General features: G+C 39.7%; 1 long non-coding RNA gene across 1 annotated transcript; it reads right to left on the reverse strand.

Annotated features, from left to right (window-relative positions):
• Positions 1-8,287: 8,287 nt before the first annotated feature.
• Positions 8,288-10,290, reverse strand: LOC105473284 (uncharacterized). Its single transcript, XR_982143.3, has 3 exons — positions 10,031-10,290; positions 9,813-9,939; positions 8,288-8,366 (listed from the first exon to the last, which is right to left on the reverse strand). It is a non-coding gene; the product is annotated as an uncharacterized lncRNA (long non-coding RNA).
• Positions 10,291-23,424: the final 13,134 nt, after the last annotated feature.

Below are 23,424 nucleotides of genomic sequence, written 5' to 3' on the forward strand. Positions count from 1 at the left end.
AGTGAGCTGAGATCACGCCATTGCACCCCAGCACGAGTGACAGAGTGAGACTCCATCTCAAAAAAAAAAAAAAAAGAAAAGAAAAGAAATATTGCAGCCTTAGTTGTAGAAGCAAAACATACCCATAAATATGGGATTGAATAAATTATGGTATATCCATAGAATAGAATATTATATAGTTATAATGATCTATTATTGTATCAAATATATCTAATACATCATTTTAAGATGAAAATAAAGTAGCCCAACAATGAGCACAGTATAATCCCATCGTTGTAAATAAATGTATGCTTGTATGTGAATTGAAATCAAACAGAATAATACATAAAAATTTGTGCTGGTAGCGGTGGCTCATGCCTGTAATCCCAACACTTTTGGAGGCCAAGGCAGGCGGATCACCTGAGGTTGGTACTTCGAGACCAGCCCGACCAACATGAAGTAACCCTATCTCTACTAAAAATACAGCATTAGCCAGGCATGGTGGCACATGCCTGTAATCCCTGTTACTCAGGAGGCTGAGGCAGGAGAATCGCTTGAACCCAAGAGGAGGAGATTGCAGTGAGCTGAGATCATGCCATTGCATTCCAGCCTGGGCAACAAGAGCGAAACTCTGTCTCAAAAAAAAAAAAAAGAAAAGAATTTCTTAACAGTGGTTACATCTTGGTATGAAGTCATATAGTAGGGCATAAAGTAAGTTTGACTTTGAAATTTATATTGTTCTAAATATTATATCAAAGACATGAGATTACTTTTAAAGACTCTGTGCCTTTGCATATATTCGTCTTTGCAAGCTTGATGCTCTTCCATCACTTCTTTGAAAAATAGTAGCCTATTCGAGTATCTCATCACGTTTGCCAAGTATCTTTTTTCATGTAAAATAATATATTTACAAGTTGAAAGAATTAGGGCATGGGCACCCCTAAATTAAGAGCAAGTTTCGTTCTTTGTTTTGCGTCCTTAACCTTTATCAGGGCCAACCAATACATTTTTAATCACATTTTTTAACTTGAACATGTGGGTGAAAGCCAGAAGAAAGAAAGAGGATGGCAGTGGATAGAGGGAAAGAGGAAAGAAATAAAGAAAAAAGGTAGGAGGAAGGTAATGATATATCCCCAGCAAAACTTCACATTATCAGGTAGTAGAGCCTGTACCATGTCCAGCACATAAAAGTTACCTGCCTAGGGCCGGGTGCGGTGGCTCACGCCTGTAATCCCAGCACTTTGGGAGGCCGAGGCGGCCGGATCACGAGGTCAGAAGATCGAGACCATCCTGGCTAACACGGTGAAACCCCGTCTCTACTAAAAAATATGAAAAACTAGCCAGGCGTGGTGGCGGGCGCCTGTAGTCCTAGCTACTCCGTAGGCCAAAGCAGGAGAATGGAGTGAACTCAGGAGGTGGAGCTTGTAGTGAGCTGAGATAGCGCCACTGCACTCCAGGCTGGGTGACAGAGCTAGACTCCATCTCAAAAAAAAAAAAAGAGGAAAAAAGAAAAAGTTACCGGCCTAATATATTACAGCATACATATAAGACACACTTAATAAATGTTTTGAATACAGTTGACTCGTAATAGTTTTTAATTTAGCTATTAACAAACTCACCAGTGACTCATCTAGAGAGGTGATTATAATGAAGTTCAATAAATTGTTATTTTGGATACTTGAGAATAAAATATTTGGCTCATCAATTTTTCTGGTTAGGTTATAGTCCTTATGAGTCTTCCTAATTTTAATGCCCTAGAATAAAATAAAATAAGCTCTTTAAATAATTTAATTTTTTGATGATTTAAAAAAAAAACCCTGAAAGTCTTGGAGTGAGTCATACTATCACTATATTTATTGTCCAGGATAATGCCACCTAACTAGAGAGACTCTTTTTAACAATGAACCAGATAAATCAAATTCTAACATATGTTAGTTGGAAAAATTGGCTGTCTATTCTACGAACATCATTTGACTTCACAGATGCCCTAGTTATTTCTAGATTTAGGTATCTTCTCCCTAGGACAAATATTAGAGGGTAAATAGAATTTGTTATGTATTACTTTCAGAGCATACTGATGAGAAGATCATCTATTTTAGTCATCTTGGTTGGGTTTTAGGGGTATATCCTTGAATAAAATGCAAAAGACTTACTCAGCAGCAGATAATTACCAGAGCAAGATAGTTCACAGAAGATATGAGATAACATGGTATCTTTGAAGAAAACATTGCAGGATTTCTCAGTCAGTCAGGGATTATGGTCATAAAGTTGCTTTCTTGGCAGTTTTAGATTTTCTTCTAACAATGCTTGTAGATCTCTTTGTAGGATTGTTTGTAAGTTTACAGCTTTTCCTGTCAATTGTTGTTTTCATGGAAGACAATCTAAAAACTTTCACTTAAAGCTAAGCCCTGCAGCAATATATTTATTGGTAAGCTTTATTTTTTTAATCTGAGAGAAACAGTCTTAGTTTCTTTCAGTTAATATTTCAATTCCAAACACACTACAGCAATGTACCTGAAGTGCTTCGCTACTATGGTAACCCACAGTTCTAAAGTCCATGGATGATATTTGTTATGCTCTACTTCTTACTTTGTATGCAGGAGTGTGCTTTGTACAGCCTCCTAAGAGTGAAGGTGGTGGGGCTAGACCAGAGGTAAGAATAGAGGATTGGAGATAGGTTGTCTGGCTTTCAATTTCCTCAGTTGTTACTCCTCTTCCAAATTGCTATGCCTGATTTGGAACATTTTTCTTAATGCCATGTAAAATAAAATATTTATCCAGTCTACCACTGATGGGCATGTATGTTGATTTCATGTCTTTCCTACTGTGAATAGTGCTGTGATGAACATACACATGCATGTGTCTTTATGGTAGAATGATTTACATTCCTTTGTGATTTACTGGGTCAAATGGTAATTCTGAAGTTCTCTAAGAAATAACCAAACTACTTTCCACAATGGCTGAGCTAATTTCCATTCCCACAAGCAGGGTATAAGTGTTCCCTTGAGATATCATCTTATACAAGTCGGAATGGCTATTATTAAAAAATCAAAAAATGACAGATGCTGATGAGGTTGCACGTGTACACCTGAACCCAAAATAAAAGTTAAAAAAAAGAAAAAAGAAACTCCACTGATAATCAAAAATACTAATTTAATCACAAATCCAATTTCCCCTCCTGAAAATATTTAACAAACTGGCAGTAAACAAAAAATGGAATTATTTTCTTATCTCACTGTCACACTTTCTCTTTTTTTTTTCTTTCTGATAAATGGGCCCCCACATAATAATGAGGGAGGAATTTTCTGTATTATTCACAAACTGGAAAATGAACTTCTGAATCGCCTAGAGTGAGAACAGGATGAATAAATTTTCTACACTTAAAAAATGCGCATCATATGGTAATTTACTTTAATAACATATTTTCTTATAAACATTGTTCTTTGTATTACACATTTTGTTCCTATCAGTTTGCCGGTAGAGATAAGTGTTTGCCTCAGTGGGGAGGAAAAGAGCTAACTTTGGGAATTTGAGTTAGAAGAGCTAAAAAAGAGAAATAGAAACTCTTGATGCTGATTAGTACATAATATGACGTGACAAAGTATGATTTTTGTATGCCCTAACACTCAGCATTTCTTTGCTCTTAGAGTTTTATCTGCATAAAACATCTTTGCTGTTTTTATATTAAGAAAGAACAAATAGAATTGTCATTTTTGTATTACAATTTTGTTGCTGATTTCATAAGTCATGTTCTATTGTGGTTCCAATATTTACAGTCTGGTTTCTCTGTGATTGGTCCCCTAATAATGAATTATTTACTTCTGTAATTTTCTGATTTTATATTTAATGCAAGATATAGCAAACGGGCAATAAGGTCCATGCCATGTATATAGTGGCTGAGAAAAATTCTTATTTTTCCCACTTCTTTTTAAAACTATAAGAGATTTATTTTCATTCTTAGAGGTGTCATTTCTACAATTGCAAAGTAAAAGAAGACACATAAATGCTATAGTTCTTAAAGAAAACTTGATAACTTGTTTACCAAAACATCTCTGGGCGGTCAACTTGCTACTTTAGAATATGTTTGTCTTCAGGAAGTAGAATGTAAGTTATAAAACTTTTTTGTAATAATGGTCTAGTCTGTACTATGAAAAGAGTGCTTACATGGGGAGAAAATTCTCATGTTTCAAAGAAGGCCATGACATAATGGAAAAGGGATCAATTCAACAAGAAGAGCTAACTATCCTAAATATATATGCACCTAATACAGGAGAACCCAGATTCATAAAGCAAGTCCTTACAGACCTACAAAGAGACTTAGACTCCCACACAATAATAATGGGAGACTTTAACACCCCACTGTCAATATTAGACAGATAAACGAGACAGAAAGTTAATAAGGATATCCAGGAATTGAACTCAACTATACACCAAGTGGACCTAATGGACATCTACAGAACTCTCCACCCCAAATCAACAGAATATACATTCTTCTCAGCATCACATTGCAGTTATTCCAAAATTGACCACATAATTGGAAGTAAAACACTCCTCAACAAATATACAAGAAGAGAAATTATAACAAATTAATTATAACAAATTGTCTCTCAGATCACAATGCAATCAAACTAGAACACAGGATTAAGAAACTCACTCAAAACCACTCAACTACATGGAAACTGAACAATCTGCTCCTGAATGACTACTAGGTACATAACGAAATGAAGGCAGAAATAAAGATGTTCTTTGAAACCAATGAGAACAAAGATACAGCATACCAGAATCTCTGGGATACATTTGAAGCAGTGTGTAGAGGGAAATTTATAGCACTAAATGCCCACAAGAGAAAGCAGGAAAAATCTAAAATTGACACCCTAACATCACAATTAAAAGAACTAGAGAAGCAAGAGCAAACACATTCAAAAGCTAGCAGAAGGCAAGAAATAACTAAGATCAGAGCAGAACTAAAGGATATAGAGACACAAAAAAACTCTTCAAAAAATCAATGAATCCAGGAGCTGGTTTTTTAAAAGATCAACAAAATTGATAGACTGCTAGCAAGACTAATAAAGAAGAAAAGAGAGAAGAATCAAATAATCAAATAGACGCAATAAAAAATGGTAAAGGGGATATCACCACCGACCCCACAGAAATACAAACTACCATTAGAGAATGCTATAAACACCTCTACGCAAATAACCTAGAAAATCTAGAAGAAATGGATAAATTCCTGGACACATATACTTTCCCAAGACTAAACCAGGAAAAAGTTGAATCCCTGAATAGACCAATAGCAGGCTCTGAAATTCAGGCAATAATTAATAGCCTACCAACCAAAAACAGTCCAGGACCAGACAGATTCATGGCCAAATTCTACTAGAAGGACAAGGAGGAGCTGGTACCATTCCTTCTGAAACTATTCCAGTCAATAGAAAAAGAGGGAATCCTCCCTAACTCATTTAATGAGGCCAACATCATCCTGATATCAAAGCCTGGCAGAGACACAACAAAGAAAGATAATTTATGACCAATATCCCTGATGAACATCGATGCAAAAATCCTTAATAAAATACTGGCAAGCTGAATCCAGCAGCACATCAAAAAGCTAATCCACCATGATCAAGTGGGCTTCATCCCTGGGATACAAGGCTGGTTCAACATATGCAAATCAATAAATGTAACCCAGCATATAAACGGAACCAAAGACAAAAACCACATGATTATCTCAATAGATGCAGAAAAGGCCTTTGTCAAAATTTGACAGCCCTTCATGCTAAAAACGCTCAATAAATTCGGTATTGATGGAACGTATCTCAAAATAATAAGGGCTATTTATGACAAACCCACAGCCAAAATCATACTGAACGGGCAAAAACTGGAAATATTCCCCTTGAAAACTGGCACAAGACAGGGATGCCCTCTCTCACCACTCCTATTCAACATAGTGTTGGAATTTCTGGCCAGGGCAATCAGGCAAGAGAAAAAAATAAAGAGTATTCAATTAGGAAAAGAGGAAGTCAAATTGTCCCTGTTTGCAGATGACATGATTGTATATTTAGAAAACCCCATTGTCTCAGCCCAAAATCTCCTTAAGCTGGTAAGCCACTTCAGCAAAGTCTCAGGATACAAAATCAATGTGCAAAAATCACAAGCATTCTTATACACCAGTAACAGAGAAACAGGGAGCCAAATCATGAGTGAACTCCCATTCACAATTGCTATAAAGAGAACAAAATATCTAGGAATCCAACTTACAAGGGATGTGAAGGACCTCTTCAAGGAGAACTACAAACATTTGCTCAATGAAATAAAAGAGGATGCAAACAAATGGAAGAACATTCCATGCTTATGGATAGGAAGAATCAATATCATGAAGATGGCCATACTGCCCAAGGGAATTTATAGATTCAATGCCATCCCCATCAAGCTACAAATGACTTTCTTCACAGAATTGGAAAAAAACTACTTTAAAGTTCATATGGAACCAAAAAAGAGCCCACATAGGCAAGACAATCCTAAGCCAAAACAACAAAGCTGGAGGCATCACGCTACCTGACTTCAAACTATACTACAAGACTACAGTAACCAAAACAGCATGGTACTGGTACCAAAACTGATATATAGACCAATGGAACAGAAACAGAACAGAGCCCTCAGAAATAATACCATACATGTACAACCATCTGATCTTTGACAAACCCGATGAAAACAAGAAATGGGGAAAGGATTCCCTATTTAATAAATGGTACTGTGAAAACTGGTTAGCCTTAAGTAGACAGCTGAAACTGGATGTCTTCCTTACACCTTATACAAAAATTAATTCAAGATGGATTAGAGACTTAAATGTTAGACCTAAAACCATAAAAACCCTAGAAGAAAACCTGGGCAATATCATTCAAGACATAGGCATCGGCAAGAACTTCATATCTAAAACACCAAAAGCAATGGCAACAAAAGCCAAAATTGGCAAATGGGATCTAACTAAACTAAAGAGCTTCTGCACAGCAAAAGAAACTATGATCACAGTGAAGAGGCAACCTACAGAATGGGAGAAAATTTTTGAAATCTACTCATCTGACAAAGAGCTAATATCCAGAACCTACAAAGAACTCAACCAAATTTACAAGAAAAAAAAACCAACCCCATCAAAAAGTGGGCAAGGGATATGAACAGACACTTCTCAAAAGAATACATTTATGCAGCTAACAGACACATGAAAAAATGCTCATCATCACTAGCCATCAGAGAAATGCAAATCAAAACCACAATGAGATATCACCTCACACCAGTTAGAATGACGATCATTATAAAGTCAGGAAACAACAGGTGCTGGAGAGGACATGGAGAAATAGGAACACTTTTACACTGTTGATGGGACTGTAAACTAGTTCAACCATTGTGGAAGACAGTGTGGTGATTCCTGAAGGATCTAGAACTAGAAATGCCATGTGACCCAGCCACATACTGAGTATATACCCAAAGGATTATAAATCATGCTGCTATAAAGACACATGCACACGTATGTTTATTGCGGCACTATTCACAACAGCAAAGACTTGGAACCAACCCAAATGTCCATCAGTGACAGACTGGATTAGGAAAATGTGGCACATATGCACCAGGGAATACTATGTAGCCATAAAAAAGGATGAGTTCATGTCCTTTGTTAGGGACATGGATGCAGCTGGAAACCATCATTCTCAGCAAACTGTCACAAGAACAGAAAACCAAACACCGCATGTTCTGACTCATAGGTAGGAAATGAACAATGAGAACACTTGGACACAGGAAGGGGAACGTCACACACTGGGGTCTTTTGTGGGGTGGGGGGAAGGGGAAGGGATAGCATTAGGAGATATACCTAATGTAAATGACGAGTTAATGGGTGCAGCACACCAACATGATACATGTATACATATGTAACAAACCTGCACGTTGTGCACATGTACCCTAGAACATAAAGTATAATAAAAGAAAATTATCATGTTTTAATTATCTGCATGAATTTAAAAACAAAACAAAACTTGCTTATATCTTTCGGATGTTTATTCTTTTAACAAATATTGATTGATTGGTGTATGAGAAAACAAATCATACATAAACCCTCTCCTCAAAGAAATTATATATGAGGGCCCTATGCCATTCACATAAATAACTAAAATACCACAGAGAAAGCATTAAATCAGAAGAGGATAGAGGCAAAATGCAATCAAAATTTAGAGAAAGATGAACTCATTTTTAGATAGATACCAGAGATTTTTATGAAGGAGACTAATTAATCAATTGAATATTTACCTACTATATTCCACAGAAGACAGGTACAATTCTTTCTCTTGCAATCTGATTGAAGTTAGCAGTTGAGTGGGGCTTTTAACATCAAGTAGGACCTAGAAGCATACAGATAGAGGAAATGGTAGTTACTTGACCTTTCTTCTCTCTCTCTCTCTCTCTCTCTCTCTCTCTCTCTCTCTCATTCTCTCTCTCACTTCCAAAGTTGGACTGCCTAGATTTGAAACTTCAACTTGATTTTTTGAATATTTAAAAAAATATTGACAAAATGAAAAAGGGATTTATGATGTATCTTTGTCAGAGTCATAATTTCTAACTCCTGGAAAATGCTTGATCTATAGGATTAGTTCTGTTCTGCATATATGGAGAGGTGTTACATTGTGGAATCAAGGATCACCTGATTGCCACCTTGCCTTCCCTGACCTTAACTACCACCAGTATTTTGTCAGGGGGAAATGTATTTCTGTCGTCTAAATCTTAACCTGAAATGTATGCTGCCATGAAAAAAGTATATAAATGGAGGCTACATGAAGATGAAACAATGGTATTAGTATTGCTTTAGTCACACTGGGTGAAATTCACTTTTGTCAGATAGAAGCAAACATAAAGCATTATTATCTTGAAAAAAGAAAAAAGAAAGGGCACTCAAATAGGAAAACATAGTCAAATTGTCATTGTTGTTAGATTATATGATTTTATATTTAGAAAATACAAAAGACTTCACCAAAAAACTATTAGAATAGAAAATCAAATTTAGTAAAGTTTCAGAATACAAAATGAACACACACTAATTAGTAGTATTTCTATATGTCAACAGTGAACAATCTGAAAAATAAATTAAGAAAGCAACACCATTTAAAATTGATGCAGATACTTCTTGGTCACTTTACTAGCCAAGGACCTCTGGCTGGCGCCAACCCTGCCTGGGCATTGCTTTGCCATGCTACCTGCCACAGGAGGTGGCCTGCCAACTCGGCCCACCCAAGTTGTGTCTGGCTTGCACACTGGCTCAGGACATGACTGCCATGAATGCATGCTCAGACCCTGGTGGGAAGGGTTGTGTGGGCAAGTGAGTGTGGGGTCCGGTCGACTGTTCCAAGTGCTGACATAAAGCCAGGCTCCATGCAAGGTTTGCAGCTGGACCAGACATGTTGCCCCAAGGGGAATGTGGTGCTGCCCAGTCAGTGGTGTCCATGACCCCAAAACCCTAGAAAGGGTGTTACAGTGTGCTAAGTAGCTCTTTTAATTCCACCATCCACAGCCTGATTGATGGTAATGTGTTAACAGTTCTGTCAGTCCTTTGCCCCACTCTGGCTCATGGTTCTAAGGCTGGCTCAGCCCTGCTGCTGCTTCCCATCATATGGGACAGAGGACCATAGTGTTTACAACCTTCTCAGTACCCACGTTCGGTGGGTCCCGAGTTCTTATCCCACATCCAAGCAGAATGAAGTTATGCTGACAATTGAAGGGTGATGAGAGTGGAGAATTTTATTGAGTAACAAAACAGCTGTCAGTAGAGAGGGGATGGGAAGGTGGTCTCTCACCTGAAGTTGGGTTGTCTCCCCCAGTGTGACTGAATTTGGGGTTTTTATAGGCACAGAATGGGAGAGAGATGGGCTGTAGGTAGTACTGGAAAAGGTTCATTTGGATGCTATGAAAAGGTTCATAGTACTGGAAAAGGAAAACATTCAATTGGTTACAAAGCATTATTCAGAAAGAACCAATCGGGAAAGAGCAGACAAAGAGGAATAGAAGTTCTCACTCCAGATTGCAGGTTTCATCCAGAATCAGCAGTCCGGTCTTTCAGGCTTCAGGCAGTTTTGGCTTGAAGGTGGGGTTTCACCAGGGACCCTCCCCTGTCTGCTTAGATATTTGTCTGCCTCTTGATGCTGTCAATTTCTTCTTCTGAAGAGGTACATCTAACTGCCATTAGGATAGGAATGGTGACCAATCTTAACTGCTTCCTGCTGACAGGGGGCGCTGTTTTCGGACAATGGCAGTTAGATCTCTCTCAGAGGCCTATATAAGGGTCCCCAGTAAAAGGGAACCATTGTCCAAGACTCCAGTTGCGTGACCATTTGGAGTTTGATAGCCTGAAGGTAAGAAAAGATAAATTGGGTTATTAGATGACATGTATCAAAATGAAACAAGGAAGTAAGAAAAGCTTGAAAATCCTGAGACTGCTGACATGACCAGATAACTGCTGGCTATAGTTATGCCTGCTAAGATTTTGGTGCATGAAGTTTGGCTTTGACCATCTTCTTTGGTCTTACTTTTTTAGTCAAAAAAGAAACCATCAGATTATGGGCACCCTATTTACTCCCATCACCTGGCAGGATTTGCAGGATTTGCAGGATTGCCCAGAACTAGAATATTGATCCAGATTTTCACATTATCCATCCTTTTTACTTCCTCTGAACTGCAGCTGAAGATCACTGGTTGGTTCACAGGAATAAGCAGGGTTAGTCTAAAATGTGGGCAAATACTTAAAAACAACTAATGCAACCAGAGTTTAATGACAAGTTTGTGATAAGTTCTGAAACATATTTTTTCTCTCTCCAATCCTCATTTTGTTGAAACTAAATCATGATAGGACTGAGTTGTTTGCAAAATAAACTTTAGTCTCATATTTTGTCTGATTATTTGCATAAAATGCAGCAAGAATAGTTATTTTCAAATGGGCTTTTTAAAATTGGCTTTAATGGAACACTGTTCCATAAGGAAAATCAGAGAAAAATTTTTGAAGCTGAGCCCAGCCATAGGTTTGTACCCTCAAATACCTGTGAGTTGGACAAATTTCTCTCTTCCTGAGGAACCAAGATAACTTGGGCTCCTGGGCCTGTTAGAATGTGACATTCTTTACTCACCACAGTTTAGGAACCCTGTAGGAGACTGTGTAGACAAGATATGAGACTAGTTTTCCCGGGGGGTTTTTACTGGCTCTGCAAGTCAAGCTTAATTCCTTAAAGGGAAGCACATCCTCCTAGGCAAAGTCTTGGTAAAACAAGCAGTTTCTACAATTGCATCCTGTTGCAAAAGAAAATGGATTCTTATTGCACTTATGTAAATAACTTTATTGCCATAAGTTAGGATACTCACAAATAGTTTCTAAATTCTGGAGAAACCAAGAAGAGAGAAATAAATACGCTACCAATTTTGTTCACAGGAGTATACCTTCCTCAATTGTTAAAAACTGTAAATAGCTCAAAATAAAATGTTTTCCTGACTGAAAAACAATCAGCATTTGAGAACACCTGTTAAAGTCCTATAGCTGATTATAAGCCAGCTTTTGAAAAGAATCAAAATAAGACAACCATTGTCTGTGAATTACAAAATGTCTTCAAATAGTCAGAGTCAAAAACATGATTCACAGAGAAATTTGGTTATTTCTGTTGTTTACAATAGCTTAACATACTCAGACATTAGAATTTTAGAAATCTCATACAATTTTGGAATACATATTAGTATTATTCACTAAAATATAACCCAAAGAAAGTGAAACATTGTTTTTGTTTTGGCAATCCCATGTAACTAAACATGTCAAATAATCCTGTTTATCTCTCTTTTGGATGCCCAGGGCCCCTCTGTAGCATCCAAAATTTAGGGATCAGTAAAACAACCTTGAAGCTGAAGTTTGATTTCAGGAAGCCAAAGGTTTAAAACACTTGATATTATGAAATAGAATTCTAGGTTATCATAAGTCATTTATTTAGCCAAAATGATGACTAAAAATTTTTTAAAAAGGCAAAAACCTTCACTCATTAAGAGGGAAGACATAGTTTTTGAAACAACCTGTCTCTTGTCTTTCCCTTCTTTTTTCAGTAGTTTATTTGCAGGGCAAAAAAAAGTCTTTCATTATCCTCTAATATTACATGAAAATCTTATTTGAGAGAGAGCCAAATTTCACCCTTGCATTAGTCAACTACTAATATCAATGCCAATATTTTATTTATTTTTTAATGAAACCTTATAGACAAATCCATCCAATATTAATCAGTTTGACCATAAAGTGGGATTCTCATAGTCCCTTTACAAATTTTTGTTGAAGAGCAGGTCAGGGTCTTAAGAAAACCTTGTCGTGACTTTATTCCAATATTCAATTAATGGAAAAAACAAATAATACCCTTTTGAATTTAGCCAATATGTTCATGCACAGAGTTTCTTTTACAAGATTAAGTTTTGCAAACATTCCACAACTTGTTTAAACCTTTAGTTTTATTTTATCTAATTTAAAACATTCCTCTAACCCTCTAAACTAGGCAGAAACTTACATTCCCATACCTTCTTATAATATTTTACTAAAAACACATTTTACTTTCGTTAAGCACCTTGCATGTAAATCTATTTTGAGTAGTCTCAATTACATGTTATAATGGTGACTCTTAGCAATTTTTAAACTTAATGTAAAACCTAGTAAGTTATTTTAATTATATACTAGGCACAGATAAGGTCTGATTCTTTTCAACATACTTACGTGTGTGGCTAATTCCAAATGTCCCCATGGCTTACAAAACTGTAAAGCAGGCAAGTGAAACAATTTTCAAAAGCCAAAGAATTTGTTTATAACCCTGAATCATTTAGCAAACTTACAATCTGACTTGCATAATTTGGACCACGTATTTTTGAAGATATTTTTATTTTACTAATAATCTTTAAAATTTTTTAGTTCTCAAAGATTAAAGTCACATAAACTAAAATTCATTACAGCTTTTATTTTTTTCTTTAAAAATATTTGATTTAAGGGCTTGTTTTGTTCTTTAAACCAATCAGAGCTCTTTTTATATAAAATTACACACATAACATAAATATAAGTACACAGACAGAAGAAGATTCAGTAGTTGTAAAAATTTTCATTTGTCAATCTCCTGATTGTATTACTTGCCTTGGGGTGGAGCCCTTCAAGAAATAGGGCTAGAGCCTGCTAAGCAGGTATAGCTGGAAGACAAAAACAGACTTTGAGAGGGATCTATCTGCTTTGAATTCTTGGGGTTCCACAATGGGGTGCATGACACCTTCTCTGTTTTGCTCAAGCAGTCCCAGGCTATCAGAAGTTATCTTAGGGCCTCTTATGCACACATTAAGAGTGGCAAGACAAATGGAGAAAAATAATTTAGTTGACTGAAAAGAAAAAATTTTTCCAGTCAAACTACATTCAAGAAGAGAAATGACATAAAGGTCTTTTAAATATACCTATAGTTTGAATATCCAATTTTAATTAAGCTGACTTTTAATCAGAACACACTTTTAAAAAAAATCCCCTAAGATCATTTATTACCCAACTTTAGCCATGCCAAGTGGCCAATATTTCTGGCTTTTGAATTTTACCAAAAGTAACCTCACAGGTGAAACCAACAAGCCTCAACTAAGGTTATGACTTAACTGTGAGTGTACCAGATATTTTCAAAGAGGTGGTAAGCAGTTGTTACAAAATCTACAATATTTAAAGGTAGCTCAGAGAAAGGAATATTTAAGAAAGGAAGCTAGAAGTTGTTCATGGAGGGGAAGAGAATCATCAAATCATAAAATTTACACAGATATTAACCAGAAAGTACTCATTCCCTAAGCCAGGATTGAACCAAGGCCACCACTGTAAAATGGCAGAGACCAAAAGAAAGTACTGCCACATGGTTACAAGGTCAGGCTCCTGAGGACATAAAGCAAGATGAAGACCTCATCCATTTTTTTTTTTTCTTCAGAGACCTATAGCCACGTTTGTAACTGACCATTTTGCTGGGCTGGCTCAAACAGTGGGCTTATGGGGTCATAAGCCTATGCTCTGTATTAAGGTATTCCTCCTTATGACAGAACCATACAAAAAGACACACAAAGCACACCAGATTCACTACAGCTTAAGACTAGAGTCTCAAATTATTTTTTTCCATTAATCAAAACTTTACAGAGGATATAAACAGTGATTTTTATCATTCATTCAACTGGTTTGCACAGGGAGAGAGAGGACAGAAGCCTGACTGGTAAAAATTTTTGCCCCTTCCCAGCATGTCAGGCTTCTTGGTTCTCCCCCAAGCTATGGAGCTCTATTGACCCTGGAGTCCTGTGAAAGGAGAGCTGACAAACAGGTTATTTGTATACTGTACAAGTTGTTTCTCCTCAAGTGATTTGCTCAGTTAGATTTGTAATTTCTTCCCAGTTTAATTTTTAGCCAAGCAGTTTAAGGTTGGGGGAAATTAAACTTTTCCCAGTTTGGGGGATGCATCCAAGGGGAGTGTCCCATGGTATACAGATGTGATTACCCATCTGCAAAGGGGGGACAGAGAGGAGGTAATGGGACAAAGAAAGCTTTTTGTTTTTTCCCAAAGGAGTCCCAGTGATTCAGGATGCATTCAAGAGAAGTACAGACTGAAGATTCTTGGTTACCCACCTGGAAATAGGGGTAAAAGGTGTTCCTTAATTCCTTTCTCTTCCCAGCAAATACCCAGAGTATGTGAGGGAGAGAAAGAAAGGCATCCCATTTTTTCTTCTGTCCTTATATCCCTGAGACACAGTAACCTTAGCAGATGTTTCTTATGGAGGCCAATGCAGCCTTCGCCTATGTAACAGGGAGGCCTAGAGTGTAGGAATATCTGCACTCATTTATGCACTAGTGTACCCTCCCTGCTGTCGGTAACCTTAGAGTTCCCTAGACCTCATCTATGCCATGGGTAGGGGTATTACCTCCATTCATGAAATGGGGAGGGGAGTGCTAATGGGCAGTAATTAGCCATGCTCACCTGCACTATGGCCCTTGACTTCCATTTTCATCTGCCTCTGGATCTCTCAGATCCAGTTTTCCTTTCTAGGACTTCAACCTGAAGCTTGGAATCGAGTTTGGGATAAAAATATGCCTCAGAATGGTGCATGGACTCATTAAATTAAGTGCCAGGTGGCGCCCACCAAACTGCAGTCAGTGACCAGTATGGGCAGTTGGGGCTGTTCCTTCCTTATTTCTCTATCATAAGCAGAGTGCTAGCATGGATCTGTGGAACCAGGTCCTCCTCAAATAAGGGAGAGAAAGGTGTCCTGAGAATTGGGGACCTGGCCTAGTAAGATGCCTCCCAAAAGGAAAAATCCCCTCTCATAGAGAAGTTCCCTGTATTCACAGGACTGTGTTAACTCCTGACACAGTGAAAAAAAAGAAAGAAAGAAAAAAAAAACACCTTAAGTGCAGGGAAGGGAAGGTGTCTGTGGGAAAAAGTCTCTTGTTTTTATGCAAATGGGTTCCTTCAGCAAGGAAAAAAAAAAAGAAAAACACTTCTTAATTGCTGCCTCCTCCCTGCTTCTGAGAGTAGATGGAAACCACATTGTTCTGAATTACATTTTTGATGACTGGTCCAAGTGCCCATTCCATCCAGTAATATCTCTGTAGTTTGCAAAAACACTGTTAACATTATAAAAGAGGAGATAGGTGCCATGACAGCCTCAAGAAATAGGTGCTATTACAGCCCAACTGTTCAGCCCCAAAAGAAAGAAGGAAAATGCCAAGAAAGTCTGGATTGGAACACAACCAACATTCCCAATCCCTGAGAGCAACATGGGAAAGAATGGCAGGGTCTTCTCCAGTGTCCTATGCTCTGTAGCTGCACCATCCACTCTTGACTGGCTAATCAGATATTCAGTGCTTTATCTGCTTTCAGAAAAATCTGAGGGCAAGAAGCCTTGAAAAAAAGTGAAGAGTCATAAATCTGCATTCACTCACCCACAGACACTCTCAGACAATCCCCCAGAAATGAGGCAGCATTTTTCTCAGTCACTTTGCCAGCCAGGGACCTCTGGCCAGTGACACCCCTGCCTGGGCCTCACTCAGCCACACTACCTGCCTGAGGTGGCCCACTTACTTGGCCCACATAGTCTGCACCTGGCTTGTGCACAGGCTCAGCCCATAGCTGCTGTGGCTGCGTGCTTATCCCCTAGTATGAGGAGATGTGTGGGCAGGTGACTGTGGGGCCTGGCCGACTGTTCCAAACACCAGCATGGAGGTGGACTTTGTGCAGGGCTTGTGGCTGGACCAGGTGTGTCGTGCTGAGGGGAAGGTGATGATGCCCTGGCAGGAGTGCCCATGATCCTCAAGCCCCAGAAGGGGTGTTACAATGTGCTAATTAGCACTTTTAGTTCTGCTGTCTGCACCCCAATGGACAGTGATGTGTTAACACCTCTGTCAGTCCCTTGCTTTGCTCCAGCCCGCCCACAGCTCTGGGACTAGCTCAACCCCACCGCTGCTTCTCATCGTGTGGAGCAGAGGGTCACAGTATTTACAGCCTTCTGAGTATCTGTGTTCAGTGGATCCCAAGTTTTGGTCCTGTGTCCCAAAAAAAAATGAGGTTGTGCTGACAATTGAAAGGTGAAAAAGGCAGAGAATTTTATTGATCAACTAAACAGCTCTCAGAATAGAGGGGATGGGAAGGTGGTCTCTCACCCAAAGTTGGATTGTCTCCCCAAGTGTGATTGAGTCGGGTTTTTATAGGCACATGATGGGGGAGGGGCAGGCCATAGGTACTATTGGAAAAGGCAATATTTGACTGGGTACAAAGCACTATTCAGAAAGAACCAATCAAGAAAGGGCAGGCAAACAGCAATAGATGTTCTCATTCCAGGTCTCAGATTTCATTTGGAACTAGCAGTCTGGTCTTTCAGTCTTCAGGCTGTTTTGGCTTGAAGGTGGGGTTTCACCTGGGACACACCTCTATCTGCCTAGGCATTTGTCTGCCTCCTGGCACTATCACAATAGTTACAAAAAATAAAATACCTAGGAATAAACTTAACCAAAGAAATGAAGGATCTCTACAGTGAAAACTATAGAACACTGATGAAAAAAATTGAAGACACAAGCAAATGGAAAGACATATCATGTTCATGAACTGGAATAATTAATATTGTTAAAATGTCCATATGACCCAAAGATATCTATAGATTTAATGCAATTCCTATCAAAATACCAATGACATTCTTCATAGAAATGGAAAAACAACCGTAAAATTTTTATGAAACCATAGAAGATCCCAAATAGTTGGAACAATCCTGAGCAAAAAGAACAAAGCTAGAGGCATGATATTATCTGACTTCAATATTTACTACTAAGTTATAGTAACTGAAACAGCTTGAATTCTCGTAGAAAAATAGACAGACCAGTGAATCATAACAGAGAACTGCAAAAGAAAACCATTGTGATGGTTAATACTGTGTGTCAACTCGATTGGATTGAAGGTGTTGTTCCTGGGTGTGTCTGTGAGGGTGTTGCCAAAGGAGATTAACATTTGAGTCAGTGGACAGGGGTAGCAGACCCATCCTCAATCTGGGTGGGCACCATCCAATCAGCTGCCAGCAGGGCTAGAAAAAGCATGTGGGAAAAGGTGGAATAAGCAGACTTGCACTTGCTGTGTCTTCTGGCACTCATCTTTCTCCTATACTGGATGCTCCCTGTCCTTGAACATCAGACTCCAAGTTCTTTGGCCTTTGGACTCTTGGACTTACCATGGTTTGCCAGGGGCTGTTGGGCCTTTGTCCACAGACTGAAAACTACACTGTTGGCTTCCCTACTTTTGAAGTTTTGGGACTTGGACTGGGTTCCTTTCTCCTCAGCCTGTAGACAGCCTATTGTAAGACTTCACCTTGTGATCGTGTGAGTCAATACTCTAATAAACTCCCCTCCTTGTACACATCTATCCTATTAGTTTTGTCCCTCTAGAGAACAGCGACTAATACAGATTTTGGTTCCAGGGGTGGTTCTAGAGGAATAAAATTTTAAGGAAGAATTTCTTTCATTGGTTTTGGGGTTTCTGGAGTTGACCACTTAATCTGATTAGACCCCAAAATGCTAAGGACTCTACTCCTAATAGTATGGAGAACACTGATAGTCTTTGGCATGAACTGTTTAGAAAGCTATGCAAAATAAATGCATTTGATACTCCTGATTCACTGCCCTTGAGTGGCAAAGAGTTTAGTGACTCTATACATAACACCTTCAACCATATATGGAGAACCAAGGAATATAATGAAGTTGGTTGGTGGCTCCTAAGTTCACTGGACAAAGTGATGAAAGAAAAGAATGAGCTCAGAGATTCTAACTCCTGGCTGCAGAAGCACATACTGAGCCTCAAATCTTCTAAGATTGCCCTGAGTGAGAGTTTTATCTTCTGTAGACAAAAGGCTGAAATTGCTGACAATCACACACAAGCTCTTATCACATGAGTGGCTGACCTTCAATGAAAGGTGCACACCCAGCCTCACCATGTGTCTACTGTTAAGGTGAGGGCACTGATTGGAAAAGAATGGGACTCTGCAACTTGGAATGGCAATGTGTGGAAGGACCCTGATGAGGCTGGGGGCACTGAGCTTGTAAACTCTGATGAGCCTTTTTTGCCAGAGGAAACAGTCTCTCCAACCCCAGTGGTGGCAATATCCCCTTCTCCACCCAAGCTGTTATCAGCCTTTCCACCTTTGTGTGAGGAGATCAACCATACACTGCCTGAGGTAAGAGAGTTGGCTCCCCCGAGGCAGTTGCCAGGCAAAAAAAAAAAAAAAAAAAGCTGATTCTCCTTAGGACACATCTTGAACACCCCTGTTTCCTTCTAGACCTATAACTAGATTCAAGTCCCAGCAGGCCCCTAGAGGTGAGGATCATACCTTGACCCATGAGGATCTGTGCTATACTCTAAAAGAACGGCTTGAGTTTTCTAATTTATATAAGCAGAAATCTGGACAACAGCTATGGCATGAGAATGGATATTAAGGGTGTGGGATAATAGTGGAAGGAACATAAAGTTGGATCAGGCTGAATTTATTGATTTGGGCCCACTAATCGGGGATTTTGTATTTAATGTTGCAGCTCAGGGAGTTTGAAAGCTTCTAATAATTTATTTGCTTGGTTAGCTGAAATATAGATCAAAAGATGGCCCATTGTGAGTGAATTGTAAATGCCTGATCTCCCTTGGTTTAATGTAGAGCAAAGGATCCAAAGGCTTAGGGAGGTTGGAATACCAGAGTGGATTAGTCACTTTAGACCTACTCATCCCAACTGGGAGGGTCAAGCAACAAATCCTTCACAAATACCTTGTGAAACAGATTTGTGAGGGGATCACCTTCATCCCTGTAGAGCTCTGAATTGCTCTTCTCTGTATGCCAGATCTTACAGTGGGAACCACAGTCTCTCAATTGGAAAACTTAAACCCAATGGGAATCATTGGATCCTGAGGTGGCAGGGGCCAAGTGGTGGCACTCAACCATCAAAGGCAAGATGGGCGTAGTTATCGTGATGAAAGTCAGAGGCAAAGCAGCAATCAGAAGTCTGATTCATGTAGAGCTCTGACACTGGCTAACTAATCATGGTGTTCTTAGAGGTAAAATTGATTGAAAGCCTACTACATTCTTACTTCATTTGTATAAGCAGAAAACTTCCAGGTGAAGTGGACAAAAGACTAAATTACAAAAATAGAGAATCATGGGCTCTCAATCAGTTCCCAGACTTGAACCAATTTACGTACCCAGAACCCCTTGAATGAAGGGGAGGTCGTGTTCCCTTAAGGAAGGATCCCACTACATACTGACAATTTATACTGTTGATCTTTCTCACATCCTTCCCCAAGGAGACCTGTGGCCATTTACGAGGGGAACTGTGCATTGGGAAAGGGGGAATGGCCATACCTTTGAGGACTACTGGACACTGGCTCTGAACTGACATTCATTCTAGGGCAACAAAAATGCCACTGTGGTCCTCCAGTTAGAGTAGGGGCTTATGGCAGTCAGGTAATTCATGAAGATTTAGCTCAGATCCAACTTACAGTGGGTTTCGTGGGTTTCTGGACTCATCCTGTGTTCATTTCCCCAGTGCCAGAATACGTAATTGAAATAGACATAGTTAGCAGCTGACAGAACCCTCACATTGGCTCCCTGACCAGTAGGGTTAGGACTATTATGGGAGGGAAAGGCCAAATGGAAACCACAAGAGCAGCCTCTAACTAGAAAATCATAAATCAAAAACAATATTGCATCCCTGCAGGGATTGCAGAGATTAGTGCCATCACCAAAAACTTGAAAGATGCAGGGGTGGTGATTCCCTCCACACCCCCATTCAACTCTCTTATTTGGTCTGTGTAGAAGACGGATGGATCTTGGAGAATAATAATGGACTGTTGTAAGCTTCACCAAGTGGTGATTCCAATTGCAGCTGCTGTACCAGATGTGGTTTCATTGCTTGAACAAATTAACATATCTCCTCATACCTGGTATGCAGCATTGATTTGATGAATAGCTTTTCTCCATTCCTATCCATCAAGCCCACCAGAAGCAATTTGCCATCAGTTGGCAAGGCCAGCAATATACCTTCACTGTCCTACATCAGCGGTATATCAACTGTCTGGCTTTGTGTCATAATCTTGTTTGCAAAGATCTTGATCACTTTTCCCTTCCACAAGATATCACACTGGTCCATTACGTTGATGCCATTAGGCTGATTGGATCCAGTGAGCAAGAAGTAGCAACCACACTGAACTTATTGGTGAGACATTTGTGTGTCAGGGGATGGAAAGTAAATTCAACTAAAATTCAGGGACCATCTATCTCAGTAAAATTTCAAGGGTTCCAGTGGTATGAGACCTGTTGAGATATCCCTTGTAAAGTGAAGGATAAATTGCTGCATTAGGCCCCTCCTACAACAAGGAAAGAGGCACAAAGCCTGGTGGGCCTATTTGGATTTGAGAGGCAACACATTCCTCATTTCGGTATGTTACTCCAGCCCATTTATTCAGTGACCTGAAAGACTGCCAGTTTGAGTGGGGTCCAGAAAAGAAGAAGGCTCTGAAACAGGTCCAGTCTGCTGTGAAAGCTGCTCTGCCACTTGGGCTATATGACCCAGTAGATCCAATGGTGCTTATTGTGTCAGTAGCAGATAGGGATGCTGTTTGGAGCCTTGGGCAGGCCCCCACAGGTGAATCACAGTGGACACCACTAAAATTTTGGCGCATGGCCTTGCCATCTTCTGCAGATAACTACTCTCCTTTTGAGAGACAGCTCTTGGCCTGTTGCTGGGCTTTGGTAGAAACTAAAGGTTTGACTATGGTCATCAGGTCACTATGTGACCTCAACTACCTATCATGAACTCAGTGCTTTCTAACCCATCTACCCATAAAGAAGAGCATGCACAGCAGCATTTCATCATTAAATGGAAGTTGTAGATACATGATTAGGCTCTAGCAGACCCTGAAGGGACAAGTAAGCTATATGAAAAAGTGGCTCAAATGCCCATGGTCTCCACTCCTGTCACCCTGCCTTCTCTCCCCCAGCCTGCACCAATGGCCTCCTGGAGAGATCGCTATGATCAGCTGATAGAGGAAGAGAAGACTAGGGCCTGGTTTACAGACGGTTCTGCATGATATGCAGGCACCACCCAAAAATGAACAGCTGCAGCACTGTAGCCCCTTTCTAGGACATCCCCTAAGGACAGTGTCAAAGGAAAATCTTCCCAGTGGGCAGAACTTCAAGCAGTGCACCTGGTTGGGCACTTTGCTTGTAAGGAGAAATGGCCAGATCTGCAATTATATACTGATTTGTGGGCTGAACCCAATGGTTTGGCTGCACGGGCAGGGTGTTGGAAGAAGCATGATTGGAAAATTTGTGACAAAAAAAAATTAGGGGAAGAGGTATGTACATGGACCTCTCTGAGTGGTCAAAAACTGAAGGTGTTTGTATATCATGTCAATGCTCACCAGAGGATGACCTCAGCAGAGGAAGATTTCAATAATCAAGTAGATAGGATGTCTCATTCACCACTGAACCTCTTTCTCCAGCCACCCTGTCATCACACAACGGGCCCATGAACAAAGTGGCCATGGTGGCAGGCATGGAGTTTATGCATGGGCTCAGCCACATGGACTTCCACTCACCAAGGATGACCTGGCTATGGTGACCAATTTGCTAACAGCAGAGACCAACATTGAGCCCTTGATATGGCACCATTCCTTGGGGTGATCACTGTGCTACTTGGTGGCAGGTTGATTATATATGGTACTGTTTCTCCCATAGCCAGGATTCATGGGTCAAAGAATCAAGGGGTGCAAGTGGAAGTGGCACCTCTCACCATCACCCCTAGTGACCCGCTAGGAAAATTTTTACTTCATGTTCCCACAACATTATGCTCTGCTGGCCTAGAGGTCTTAGTTCCAGAGGGTGAAATGCTACCACCAGGAGACACAACAATGATTCCATTACACTGGGAGTTTAGAATACTACCTGGCCACTTTGGACTCCTCCTACCTCTAAGGCAACAGACTAAGAAGGAAGTTACAGTGTTTGCTGGGGTGATTGACGTGGAGTATCCAGGTGAAATTAGTCTGCTACTCCACAATGGAGGTAATGAAGAGTATGTATGGAATATAGGAGATCCCATAGGGCATCTCTTAGTATTACCATGCCCTGTGATTAAGGTGAATGGGAAACTGCAACAACCCAATCCAAGCAGGACTGCAAGTGGCCCAGATCCTTCAGGAAAGAAGGCTTGGGTCACACCACCAGGTAAAATACCAAAACCCTCTGAGGTGCTTGCAGAAAGTAAGGGGAATATGAAATGGGTAGTAGTAGAAGGTAGTCAGCAATACCAGCTATGAGCACATGACCAGTTGCAGAAAGGAGGACTGTAATTGTCATGAATATTTCTTCCTTATTTTGTTAGTAATATTTCTGTTCATGTATACATGAGTACTAAGAAAATATCTTATTTCCTTTCCTTTTCCTTTATTATATGACATAAGATTTATTGATTTCATATCAGCATTTAAGTGTTGTTAACTTTATGTAATAGCATTTAGGTTAAGAGTTAATGTGCTTCCAGTTGTATGAAGAATAGCTGCATTATGTTCAGTGTAATTATGATTTATCATTGTCTTTATTTGAAGATTAGGCATGATTTCAGGAGATGTGTCTGTGTTCATGTTGACAAGGGGTGGGCTTGTGATGGTTCATACTGAGTGCCAACTTGATTGGATTGAAGAATGAAAGGTATTGTTCCTGGGTGTGCCTGGTAGGGTGTTGCCAAAGGAGATTAACATTTGAGTCAGTGGACTGGGAGAGGCAGACCCACCCTGTATCTGTGTTGGCGCCATCTAATTAGCTCCCAGTCTGGCCAGAATAAAGCAGGCAGAAGGAGGTGAAAAGAGCAGACTTGCTGAGTCT

Source organism: Macaca nemestrina, chromosome 10, assembly GCF_043159975.1.
Source record: "Macaca nemestrina isolate mMacNem1 chromosome 10, mMacNem.hap1, whole genome shotgun sequence".
Lineage (NCBI taxonomy): Eukaryota > Metazoa > Chordata > Mammalia > Primates > Cercopithecidae > Macaca > Macaca nemestrina.